Source organism: Myiozetetes cayanensis, unplaced genomic scaffold (assembly GCF_022539395.1).
Source record: "Myiozetetes cayanensis isolate MyiCay16 unplaced genomic scaffold, myiCay2020 scf5-8, whole genome shotgun sequence".
In the NCBI taxonomy this organism is placed as follows: domain Eukaryota; kingdom Metazoa; phylum Chordata; class Aves; order Passeriformes; family Tyrannidae; genus Myiozetetes; species Myiozetetes cayanensis.
In genome coordinates, this window is record NW_026087742.1 from 112,802,311 (window position 1) to 112,815,893 (window position 13,583).

At 42.2% G+C, this 13,583-nt stretch overlaps 1 pseudogene; it reads left to right on the forward strand.

Moving 5' to 3' along the window:
- The first annotated feature begins 4,924 nt into the window (after positions 1-4,924).
- LOC126648764 (uncharacterized) lies at positions 4,925-9,055 on the forward strand (annotated as a pseudogene).
- Positions 9,056-13,583: the final 4,528 nt, after the last annotated feature.

Sequence of the window (13,583 nt, forward strand, 5' to 3'; positions counted from 1 at the left end):
TTAGTGCTATTTACACCTAAACATAAATCCACTCAGGATTTTGCCCTTGTCACATGTCAACTGCCAGAGCTTTCTACTTCTGCTGTTGAAGATTTTGCACTGTGCCCTCAGCACCAGAGGGTTCCTGAGCTCAAGAGATCTTTTTATATGCAAAGACAGTTTGGTGGATCGCTGATTGCTTGTGGTTAACCACCATGGGAATGTAAATGCGAAGACAGAAAGTGTGAAGATAAAACAAAAAAGGAGGTCAGCAGGCAGAGTTCTTGGAGATGTGCAGCTGTCAGGTACTCACCACTCCATCATCCTGGTTCTCCAGAGACTAGGAAGATGGAGAGGGGACCTCATCAAGGTCTGTATATACATATATATAAAACAGTAATGCATAACTATGTAATAATCTTTTCTCCTTCTACAGAAGAGGAAAATACTCATGTGCAGCTTTTTTTATTGTTTGTTTGGTTTCGATTGTTTTGGTGTATTTCAAGGAAGGTGTAGGCTATGGGAGCACTTAGGAACCTCCACACAAGAAAAGGATGTGCCATCTCCTATTTGTGGAGGAATGTTCTCCAGTAACATCATGATTTTTGATCATGCAAGGAGACAAGTTTCAGAAGACAGTGAGTGGGTATGCTCATGTTTCTATTTGTAAGATTCAAGGTGCTTTTGGATGACAGGAGTGTGTGATTTAATCAATATTTATATTTTTCATGTAAGTCAATTGCAGGAAAGCAGGGTTTGCTCCAGGAAGGCCACTGTTTTCGTGCAGCACAGAAGTTCTCTTGGCTTTGCATGTTTGGTGAACTGGAGTAATGACAGTGAGCAACAGAACACCTTTAGGTCTGTGTTTCAGCAGAAAAGCTTTTCCCTTGGCACTGCCTCTCTTCCCTTGGTGGCCATGGCACAGTGTGACATTCCACTGATGCTGGGAAACTGCCCACAAATGGGAAAGACTGTTGATTATTGAAGAAAGAGCCTCCCCAAGAGCCAGACTTGGATTAAAAAAAAAAATCTCTGCAAGTAAACCCAATGAGCATTTAACTACTTTCAAGTCAAAAAGCAATTTTTTTTGCCTTTCCAGCTTTGCTCTTCCAGTCAGCGTTTTCTACACCAGAACACTCCCTACCTCAACCAACTGTGGGTTGATGTGCTAAAAAGGAAGGGAGAGGTGGTGTTTTTGTTCTGGTTTTAAGTGCTTGGAATATATTTAGGATTTGTAGATGTTTTGGTGATGGAAATTAAGTGCATTAATTGACAGAAGATCTCAAATTTCAAGCTGCTGGTGTTTTGAACAGCTTTTTGTTCTGTTTAAGATAAAATTGACTTACTGATAAACAAATGGTTTCATTAAGCCTAAATTAAATTGGTAATGAAAAAGCATATTGCAACTGTCTCAGTGCTGTATTAGTTTATTAATGCAACTGGCAGCTATAGGTTATTAATTAATAAATCTTCATAAGTTATTTGCCTCGCCACTGAGGAGTTTCTGTTTAAATTCAGAAAAAAAAAGTATTTGCTTGCCAGACCTGTCAGAAATGAAAGGCTGCTATGAGATCACATAAGGAAACATGGCAAGTCAGAGCTCTTTAAAATAAAACCTACTTTTTTCAAGGTCACCTTGTACAGATAAACTGCAGAATTCTAAGTATTGTTACAGTAGCTGAGAGAGCTGGGGATGTTCAGCCTGGAAAAGACTCCAGGGAGACCTTAGAGACCCTTCCAGTGCCTACAGGGGCTCCAAGAGAGCTGGAGAGGAACTTTAGACAAGGGCCTGGAGTGGTAGGACAAGGGGGAACGGCCTTAAGATGAAGGAGGGCAGGTTTAGATCAGATAATAGGAAGAAATATTTACTGTCAGGGTGGTGAGGCCCTGGCACAGGTTGCCCAGAGAGGTTGTGGATTCCCCATTCCTAGAAGTGTTCAAGGCCAGACTGGAAGAAGCTCAGAGCAACCTGGTCTAGTGAAAGGTTTCCCTGCCCATGGCAGGGGTGTTGGAACGAAATGATCTTTAAGGTCCCTTCCAACCCAAACCATTCTATGATTCCATGGTTAAGAAAATTAGTATATATGAAACTAGGGCAACTGCGTTACAAATGATGGAAAGTCAGGACTTTATCACCTGGAAAATCAGTTTGTTGTGCCTTCAAATCAGAAAGTCCAAGGGGCTTTTCTGCTTTGCAGCAGCTCCCCTGCAGATCTGTTTACTTGCTTCCACGGCTCAGGGCTTGGTTAGAGCCAAAGGTGTGTTTTAGCTGGGGCTGCAGCTCTGCTCACCTCGCAGTGCATAATCAGCCTCACTCAAACAGTGCAGTCCTTCCTTGACCCAACCACAACCTCCCTCGGGTCCCCCAGAGGTTCCCACAACAGCTATGACTTGCTGGGAAAGAATCCTACAGCATCTAAGCACGAGGAAACCTGTGATATTGCTGTGGGACACACAGGAAATGCAGAAGCCGAGAGGCGGGTGGGTCTCCCGCTTTGGGAATAGGAATGTTCGAGCCACGGAGCCAGACCTGGGAATATTTAGGTTGTACAAACATACAAGCAGCTTTGTGCAGACTTGCTCAGTGGGGGTAGATTCTGCTTTCTAGTTGCACTCATAAGGAAACATGATTTTTCACTGACTGCAAGTCAACACATGGATGCTGAGCAACTCTGCATTTCATTAGATGCTTGTTGTGAGCTACCAGCTCTGACCATGCTTGAATTTAAACGGTTTTATAGCTGACGTGCATCTGGCTGAAATATCTTAATTTTCATATTTTTTTGCTAGAAAATAGAGAATTGTTTTTGTTTTGTTGACTAGATTTGTTTTATTTCTTTCTCTCAAGGTGCTTTTGAAAAGAAACTGGAAAGAAATCCGAATTAAGGGTTTTTTAAATATTAAATAATGAAGCTGTTTAAATATACTGTTAGGTTTGTTCTTGTTTTTTTTTTTTTTTAACTAAAGTATGAGACATTACGGTAGATTTGATGCATCAAATAAAGCCCATGGCTAACTGAACTATTTCCTTCTGGTCACTCTGGCTGCGCTTAAACCCCTGTGAACTGTACAATGTGCCTGGCTGTCCTTGTCCCCTGATAATTCTGCCCATGTTCTGCTTGCACAGCCAGGGAAAATCAGAAGGTGGCTGGACTAGGAGCAAGGATTATGTGAACCTGTGTCATGGCCCAGCAAGCCACGGTGAACCAGCTGCCCTGTGAACTTGGCTGAGGGAGCTGGGAGACATCCCAGGGTCCAGCTGCTCAGGCACTACCCAAATCCCTTCAGATATTAAAGCCAGATACGTCCCTGGCTCATGATTCAGCTTCCTCTACAAATCCTGGCAGCACACACACGTCTGCATGTCGGTGCAGACTGCCAGTGCAGACACGACACCCTCACACTCCTACCCCGGTGCGTTGTGTAACAGCTGATAGATACTGAAATTCTCTTTTAAAGAGCCTGCTTACCTACAAGAAATTACTCTGAAACAAGATGTGATGTGAATGCAAATGCTGGAGATATTCTGAAATCGCTCCCTACGTGGATATATTTACGTGCCAATAAATTGTTGGATACTCCCTGAGATTGATGAGATTCACGGATGCGATTTTGCAGATTAAGTTATTCCAGACCAGTTTTCCATATGAATTTAGGGAGTAAAAAAAAACAACAACAACAACAACAACAACAACCAAAAATTCCTGGTCTAGGATAAACTACAAGGAAAAGTGCCTATGCAGGCAGTGATTCCAGAATAGTTACAGAGCCTTATATTTGCTTCTTTTTTTTTTTTTTTTGAGAAAACATTAGAACTTCAACTGCATGTTTTTCCCTGGACATTTGTAAAACACTGGGCTGATTACAAAATAATGCATGGCATCAAATTCAAATAAAACAGGTTTTGCCTAAATTCAAACCTTCTTCATGGAGGCTCTTCCTGCTGCAGGAATCCATCCAGTTGCTGATTCATCCGCACACAGCAGCAGTTGTTCAGCACTAAGTTGTTACAGCCCTTCCTGCCCGTCTGCCAGAGGTTCTCCCAGTTCCAGAGCTGTCAAGAGGGCAAACTTGTGTCTCAGCCACTGCAGCTCAAAGTCTGGCAGCTGAGCAAGCACCAAGCAAATACACCTGAATGTGAAACGGGGAGGTGGAGGGCAGGCACTCTTTCTGCCACTTTTTCTTTTAAGAGTGGTAATACCTTAAACTCTAAAAGTGGATTTGCCAGCGCCCCTCTGTCAGAAGGCCTACAGACAACATCCACCTTTTAGAAACCCTCCCAAAATGCCACGGGCAAAACAATAATCACCCTTTTTTGTGAGAGCCCAGAGAGTGAAACACGATCCTCTAGGTCTGTTTCACTTACCATCTATTTTCTGGAAGTAATCTGAAATGCTCTAAATTGGCCATTATCTCACTGCCCCCTTTATTGTATCTGCATTCCATTCTGATCTCATTCTTTCTCTGTATATTTTATTCCCAACTGTATTAAAACATCATCATTTTAATATGATATTTTAAATTTTTTTTGTCTTATTTCAGAGTAAACAATACAGAACTGAAAGAAGGTTTTTTTTTTTTCTCTATTATCCCTTCCAAGTTAACCACGTTACCTGTGCCCTTTTGGCATGGTGGGCACAAGGGCCTTCTCACTGAAAAGCTCACACATCCATTCCTGACAGCATCAAGAACACCCTTTCCATTATCCCCTCCGTGACAGCAGGTGAGAAAACTTGAGGCTCGTGGCATTGTGATGTGGTGGACCAAGCTGCATATATAAGCACTGGAAAATTATGTTTAAACTTGCCTGAGAAGATGAGAGGCTTGGCCCTTGGATGCTGGAAATGGGATAAAATATTTAAGCAGTTTTGAGTTCACTTTGTGGGTGGACAGAAGGAAATAATCGGAATTTCTAGGCCAGAGAGGATGAAGTGACTGCTTGACAATGGACGAGAACTTTCTCTATGTGAACACAAAGAAAGGGTGATAATTGTGGAAAAATTACCCAGATCTGGGCATGGTGTGGATGTGTGGGAAGAAAGAGGGAATGGAAAATGAAATTCAGAGCACATCAAAGAGATGTCTGCACTATCCCCTTTTCGCAGGTGGAAAAACTGAGGTAGAGAAGCAATTTACACACATTCCGCTTTCACTTGTTATTGTCAGAGCCAAAAATTTCTACCTCCCAGTCCTAAACATTAACCACAAGGCTACTCCTCTGTACTATTATATCTGTTATTTGTTTTGCCTTGTTTTCAGTTTTAAGAGCGCCTCTGATCTGCATAAACATGTCGAAACACACAGTGATTCAGGTGCCTACAGCTGTGATGTTGAAGGATGTGGTTTTATTTCACGGACTTCACTAACTCTGGAGGCAGCACTGCATGAGAGTGCATGTGGGGAGTATATTAAAGAGCAGGATAAAACATATTTCTATAAATGAGACCAAAGTTTTAAATTTATGTGCGTTTAGTTTCATGTTGATTAATGAAATGTTTTATTTTTTTGCATCAAATCAAGCATTTATTTGCACACATTTCCAGGACCCTTGTAATTATTATGCAAATGCCTGATTCCCCCTCACCTACAGGTTTTGAGTGCTTACTTTAGGTCCAGCACTGATGGCCAACGCAGAGGATTTCCACTGGGGTTCCTCCACCAGACAAGTTCTAACAACCACAAATTGGAAACGTTTTAGGAAGATGACTTCAAAAAGGTTTTCAGCTATTTTAGTGTGGTTTTCCCTTTTTCAACAAAGGATTAATTTTTGTCATATATACTTGCAAGCCTTCCATGACAGTCTTTTTTTTTCCCCAAGAATAATGTCATTCTGAAGTATAAAGACCACATCTTTCTGGAAACGTTTATCCTGCAGTTATTCATTGACCCGACATCTTTGAAAAGTTCATAATCTCAGCAATCATTCTCATTTCAGGTGTGTTACCAGTTGATTCTTGTTCAGATCATAAAGTATTTTTTCTAAAACATTTTGTTTGAGAGATGCAAATATTTAATTAAAAGCTCTCTTAAGTTTGATTCCATTTCAGGCATTCCGAGTGTGAAACAATTTACTACTAAAGTTTCACTATCGTGAAGGAAAAACCCACGCTAAAGATGGCTAAACCAAGGAAATAAAAAGGTCTTTTTGCTTTTATTCCTTTTACCACTGTGGAAATCTTGTAGCCTTGATTGTTGGAAGAGATTTTTTAACCCTGCAAGTTTATATCCACCCAAAGAGCGGATGTAAATACAGGAACAGCTTCTGTAGTATAAACGAGACAGGACACTTTGGGACAAAAGAATCCAACAAATAAAATATTATTATAAATAGGTGTCTCTTATTTTCTGTTATGAGATATGTATTTGATAAAAGCTACTTACTGGAACCCTCATGCAGGTGTTCCTTCACACAGAGTGTCTTTTGTCTGAGTGCCTCATAGTATACAGCAATCTAATTCAACTTTTAATTGCTGACATTATCGGTTTTGGCAATCTAATTGGATATTACTCTTATTTTCTGCTGTAAGTGCTATGTTTGTAACTTATATTTTCATTATTTTCAATTTTTTTCCCTCGGATATAAAGATGACAGTGAAGGCCATCAGAGTTTGGATGTAACTGCCGTGGGCTGGGGTCAGGATCTCCAGGTGGTAACAAGTAAGTCTTGGCCAAGTCAAAACAGTTTTGGAAGAGAAGAGGGGACACTTGAATGGGCTTCAGTCACAGTGACCAGCTACTGGAGACAATGTTCTGGTGGAAACAGGGACTTCTCTGCCAGAGCCAGTTTGGGCTGAACTTCAGGCTGTTTTGGAACCTGTTGTACTTCCACTGAAGTTGATGAAGCAACACCAACCAACACGAGGGAAAACCCCGGTAGGAACAGGTCTGGGCTTGGGAATTCAGAGAGATTTCTAGAAAAACAGCTTTTATTGGACTTTTACTCTGAATAAATCAATTCTTTATTTATTTTTACTCTCTGGAAGGCATTTATTTTTTTAAACTAAATATGTTTTAAAGTTTTCACTTTTATCCTTGCCAAATCTTGTCACAACACTGTGTTTTCTCAGCTTTCCTGTTAAATTACTCTGATATGCTTAGAGAATATATGCAAGATAAACACAACATGATGCACATAAAGTACTTTAATTTATAGCCATTTATATTCCTACATATGATATTTCATTTTGGAGAAGAAACTTGTAAGTTTTCTTATATTCACATAGCATATATATATGTGTGTGTATTTATTTATTTTAAAAAGACAGCCCATGGGAAAAGTGTCAAGCCAATGCACAAGACAAACAGTTTGAACTGGTAGGTAAAACATCCCATTTTTTATTAGTCCACTATGTTACTTATCAGATAACAGCTTGTGAGATTTACACAAGGAAATTACAATTTTGGCAAGTTTCTTAGCTTTACTGAGTGACTTTCAAATTATTTCAAGAGTTATTAGAGAGTCTTTCTTTTAGAGTGGATTTTTAAGCTGTAGTCTATCCTTAAATTAATACATTTAAATTAAAAACAATGGTTGTGTCTAAATAAAACAGTTAAAGACGCTCTCAGAGCTGACTTTAGGATTTATATACCATTCACATACATGTGCTCACCGCTGCTTCAGCCTCTCCAGGTTGTCCATGATGTTTAGCAATCCTGGACGGAGAGAGCAAAGGAATTTAAAAGCCCTGTCTCAAATACAGTCAGATTAAAAGGGTAAAAATCTCCTTCCACCGTGTTGCTGCCTCGAAAGCTGAGGCCTTTGCAGGCAGCTGAAACCTTTGTGCCCAGGTTTTAATCTTATTAAATATGCTGGGCCCTAAATTGTGGCGATTCAGGTGACGTTCCAAGGGCAGCTGAGCCATCTGAGCAGTGGGGGCAGCCAGACAGATGTGGGTGGCAGCCTGATTTTAATCTTCCTTGGTGCAGGAACCAGAGAGCCAGCATTTTTAATACTTTACCAGCGCAGGGAGAACTGACTCACGTTTCTCTGGGCAATGAATAGGTCCCACTGTAGCCTCTGGGATTTCCCCTTGCTAAATATCAAAGGCCTGCAACAAACAACCGAGGTGTTAATGCTTCCCAAAGAAAGAGTCCTTTATAATGGAAAGTATTAGTCAACCAGAACACAGAGGAGTCCTTCCCAGACTTTTTACAACAGCTTAACAGAAGTCTCTAATCCAATATCCAACAATTTAATCCCCATGCCAGCCTGATTGGGAGGTTTTCTGCCTGCAGTGCAGGTACCAAGGTTAACTGGCACCAAGGCCATTCAGGGTTTCACATGGCAGATTTAGAGACGGCATTTATAGATTTGTACCCGAGATGTGGCACTGCACGAGCCGGGCAAGAACATGACCTGCAAGTCCCCAGATTCCCACGGCTTCCATTGAGCCAATTAAATACATTTTGGAAGGCAAAAATCAGCTGCAGGGGCAGATCCAATGAGATGCAGACCCATTTTTGAGAATCATATTTTAAAATAATTTCCCTCAGTTATGCTGCTTCGTGACACGCTAGAGTTTTATCCTGCTATTGCTCAGGTACCTGTGTCACTTTATTACTATTATTCACACAGTTTGCATTCACACAAAGGGCTTTGCAGAGCAAAAAAGTCACATCCTTTTTTTTTTTTTTAATCAATCTATTTTAGAATTTGCAGTCTTATATATAGTTTATATGCAGAGGTTTTGCTAACACATCTACAAGGCAACAGCAGTTAGAAATTATTATTTTCAAGGCTTTTTTTTTTTTCCCCCAGTGTTTTTTTAAGATTTTGTGTCAAGATTGTTAATTTATGTTAAGACTGTCACCACTCCAAGGTGCTGGTTCGCACGTAGGAAGATAAAATGTTAATCTGAAAGCATTTTGGTGAAAAAAGGCTTTTTTCTTCTTCTTCTTCTTCTGGTGTTGATAGCAAATTTTAATTTTTTTTTTTTTTTTTTCATGCCGGTTATTTGTACTAAAACAACTGCGCGTAAATCTGTTCGGGTTCGAAAACTAGAATTTTTGTTTCTGCCCAGTTTTCGAAGTGATTCTGAAGCTGTTTCCCCCTGAGTGCGATCGCACAGACACATAACTTTTATTCGGTACCTCCCGGGAGAAAGCGGCTCCGCGAGAAGCGAGGCGCTCGCTATTGGCAGGGAATTTGCGGGATCCAGCCTGAAAAACAACTTCAGGTTGAGGTGGCCGTGAGTCACGAAGGGGACTCGTTCTCATGGAGCCGGATCATCAGATAAGAAGGGACTTGGCGCGGGTCCAGCGGCGCTGCAAAAACCAGCGCGATAATAATAATAATAATAATAACCCGAGCGCGGCTCTGGCACGGGATCTCCGCGGATTTTGGGGCGGCCAGACCAGCCCTTGGACCTGTGGAGGCAGCAGGAGGAGATGGCTCTGCCACGCCGACAAAGAGTTCCTTTGATAGCGACCCCGGAGATGGTGCCCCTGCAGCGCAGCCGACAGCGGGGATGGGGAAAAACCACAAAAACCCCAAAAATAATGTACCTGAAAAATGACGGCGTCTGCCAAGAAGGCAGAGCAAGACCCAGCTTGAGGAAATCATGCAGAACGCCGTCCCTGTTCTCTGAGAAGGAGAATTTAGAACCAGGCATTCTTTCCCCCAGTACCGCAAAAACACCCGTGTTTAGTCATTTGCTGCTAACGCAAATGTGATTAATCTTTAAAGGTTTTTTTTAATTAGGTTTTTTTTTTCACTTTGCACAGGCTCTCTACCGTCACAAACAGAGCTGATAACAAGATGTATGTAAAATTTTGTTTAATACTTCTCAATTAGGTTGCCAAATGCAGGGCTTTTTTTATTTTCCTTACAGAGGAAGAAGCCTATCAAATGTAGTTCATTACTTTCTAAGAAAGCAGAGGTGAAAAAGAACAGGATTTGTCTCCGGGGAAAAAAAAGAATCTCAAAGCTGGATCACTAAGCAGTGCTATTATTTTGAAAAGGCTTTAAAGTTTAGTGTCTGGGAGAGGAGTGGTTGCTCTGATATGGTTTTTAGCATGTAATTCCGTGAAATAAGACATGTTAAAAGCGGTCTGCAAAGCCTCCCTAAAGCCCCAAACCAGTAATTTTCTTACTAGATCACATCAAGTACAGAGTGTGTTCTGTTACTGTCTACAGTAAGGAGCTTATGTGATCTCCATCAAATGATAATGTGCCTCAGTTCTCTGCCACTAAAGAAGAGTTCTCAGATTTACAAGGAAGCCACAAGATTTTTATTAACTTGTGTTCTCATTTGTTCACAGCTATTATAGTCACAAGAACTAAAAGCACTCTGCTGAAGGCCCAGTCATGGTCCCCCAATCTGCCTTTTAATTAATGGCTTAACTTTTGTATGTCCAAATCAATTTACAAAGGAACTGACTCTTGGGGTACTGAGCAGGCAGAGCTGCCATTACCTTAAGCTCTGAACTAGCAAAAATTCATCTGTGTGCCTGGCTGCCTGGAGGAGTCCAGCTGGAATGTCATTGACCAGTAGGATTATCTACACTGCTTTTAAAAATTCTCTTCAGTGGACAAGGTGGTTTTAAGATTTCCCACCCTCTTCCTACCGCTCATTCCCATCCCCACACCACACTCCTGAGTTGTCTGTGAGGGCGTGCTTTAAATGAGATCAGCAGGGAACTCCAGCATCTCCTACAATGTGCAATTGTGTCCCTTTCATCACCTTCTTCCGAGGTAGTTTCCTTCCAGCCTACAACCCTCCCTTGCTGTTGACATTCAGGAGCACCTGGTAAGCCAGGCCAGCTTTCTGGTCCGTCTGAAAAATTCACCAAGGGAGTGGTTTTCTTGAGTGAGATCACTGAGCTGATTCAGTTACTGTTCAACCACGTGAATGCAAGGGCAACCTCAGGAACAGAACAGCAGCACGACACAAGAAGGGGATGGCAGCCTCCCTCAGAGACAGGGTAGCAGTGGATGGATTTTTGTTCAGCAGTTTTGGAAAATTACAACTTGCAAATTAATGCTCTTTTATTTCAGCTTTAAGGCTATTTACCTAGTTGACAGCTGCTGCTCACAAAACATAGATGCAAAATAATTTAGCTCTGACGTAGAGGACAAAGGTGCCCTTTGACCTGTTGAAGCACCAGGTTGGTTGAGTTCATACATGCCAAGCAATCCTTTAGAAGGATTTCAATCTAAAAAGAAAAGGCTGAAGCACTGGATTAAATCCTGTTCTCTGAAAGGACTGAGAAATACTGCAAGGCAATGAAACAGAGTGAGAAGAGAGTTTCTTTGTGATGTTACTGCTAACATACAAGAACAGGAGAGAAGGTTGTCAGTCTTGCCATAAAAAGCTAAATTAGGTTGGTTTCATATGATTTGTTCTCGATAAACCTAGTACTGACTGCTGTTTGTCAGCCTGGCTAACTAATAGCATTTTATTTATTTGGTTGGTTGGTTGGTTTTGTTATCAGGGATCTCTGAGTGCTCTGGAATTCACTTGCTACTTTCTTTTCCTGCCTCTGGAAGACAAGCTCTTCTGGTGCCCTTTTCCAACCTTCTTACCCTTCATCAACTAAAAGTACAGAGCCTAGGCAGCCAGTTCTCTGAGCACCCTAACTGTGAATTTTGTTTAAGCCTAGCCCATTTGAAAGCACTTAAATAACTGAAATCCTCTCATATGAACTCTTTCCATATTCTATCATGAGTTCTGACTCCTTTTTTGACGGAGTTTGTTGAAATAATTCTCAAATCACTGTGCAAGTAGAACTTACACAATCTACTTTTTGATTAAAATTAACTGCCAACTAAGTGCAAGTTGGGTTTATCTAGTTCAGTTTTACAACTTTCATCATCTTCCCAATGAAATAGGAGTTTGAATAACAATTTTCATTAGAGAAATAAAGTCTCTGGTGTGCTATTTGTAACAGAGTCATGCACAGAGAAGTGTCCAAGGCCCTGGTTCTCCAAATCAGTTTAATTAGAGTTCTTTGAGAGCATGGCACTCTCTCCAGGGTCATCCAGTGAGACCCGAAGCCCCAGATAAAATCAAGGAACAACTCAGGGTGACAGCCTGAAGGAGGAGGTCGTATAGAAGTGATCTATGGACTTGTCTCTCCACACAGCTATTTCTTATTCCTGATTTATTTATACATTGATGTTCTCATTCAGAGGAAGCCATTGTTTAGTTTAATCCATAGTAAATTAAGCAGGAAGAAGCCTGTGTGGAATAAAGCCCTGAGAACAGACTTGATGTCCCGTGTCTTTTGAAAGTAATTAAATGTCTCTGTAGATTCTTTTTTTAAATGGAGCTTTTCAAAGAACTGCTATTATCCTGGCTTTAAAACACATTGTCCTCTATCTATTGCCTAACCTGCCAGATTAAGTGACACACACTCACTGCCTAGAACAATCACCTCGAGTCTGATATTCAGTGTAACGAACAAACATGAGCTTTATTAACCTTTAGACCCGTGATAGGTGTAAAGGTCACGATGCAGATGGGAATAGCCCCTTTACCTTCGTGTTACACACCAGAAGTTGCAGGCTCCTTCCTTCCAACTGCAGCATCTCAGTGACACAAAGAGACCCCATGTCCACTGGTCTGAGTTGTGGCTGAACATGACCCAGAGGGTGCCCAGGTGAGCAAGAAGGCCAGTGCATCCTGGCCTGCATCAAAAATAGTGTGGCCAGCAGGACCAGGGAAGTGATTATCCCTCTGTACCTGGCACTGGTGAGGTCACACCGCACATGCTGTGTCCAGTTTTGGGTCCCTCAGCTCAGGAAAGGCACTGAGGTGCTGGAGCAGGTCCAGAGAAGAACAAAGGAGACAGGGAAAGGTCTGGAGAGTCAGTCCTATGATGAGCAGCTGAGGGAGCTGGGGTTGCTTATCATGGGTAAAAGGATGCTCAGGGGAGACCTGATCACTCTCCACAACTACTTGGAAGGAGGCTGTAGCCAAATGGGGATCAGGCTCTTCTCCTAGGCAACAGGCGACAGGACGGGAGAAAATGGCCTCAAACTGCACCAGGGGATGCTCAGTTTGGACATGAGAAAGAATTTCTTCATGGAAAGGGTGGTCAGGCCTTGGAAGGGGCTGCCCAGGGAGGTGGTGGAGTCCCCACACCTGGAGGTGTTCAGGAATAGCTGGATGTAGCACTCAGTGCTCTGGCCCCACAGGCAAGGTGGAGAATGGACACATCACAGGTTGGGCTTGATGATCTTGGAGGTTATTCTCCAACCTAACTGATTCTGAGTCCACTGGTACCTGCAATTAGATCCACAAAAGGATCCAGGCACTGCAATCTGCCACTGGGATCGTCAAAGCTTCTAAACCCAGGGACAACTAAAACCCAGAGACGTGCCAGTTCTCAGCACCACTTTCCCAGAAGCCTAAAAGCTGTTGCTTCAGAGCTTGTCCGGACAGATACCAGCCTTGCTGGACAGACACCAGCCTTGGCCACGCCGTGCAGGCTCCCGGAGTCCCGCAGAGCCGGGCGGGATGCGCAGGAGAAGGGATGGAGACACGGGGTTCCCTGAGCAAGGGAAGACGAAAAGGCAGGAGTACAGCGGCTGGTGCTCCCCTGGGCCTTTATTTAACAGCTTATTTGTCACGGTTCAACCATCTCTTTTGCCCGAGGAGCTC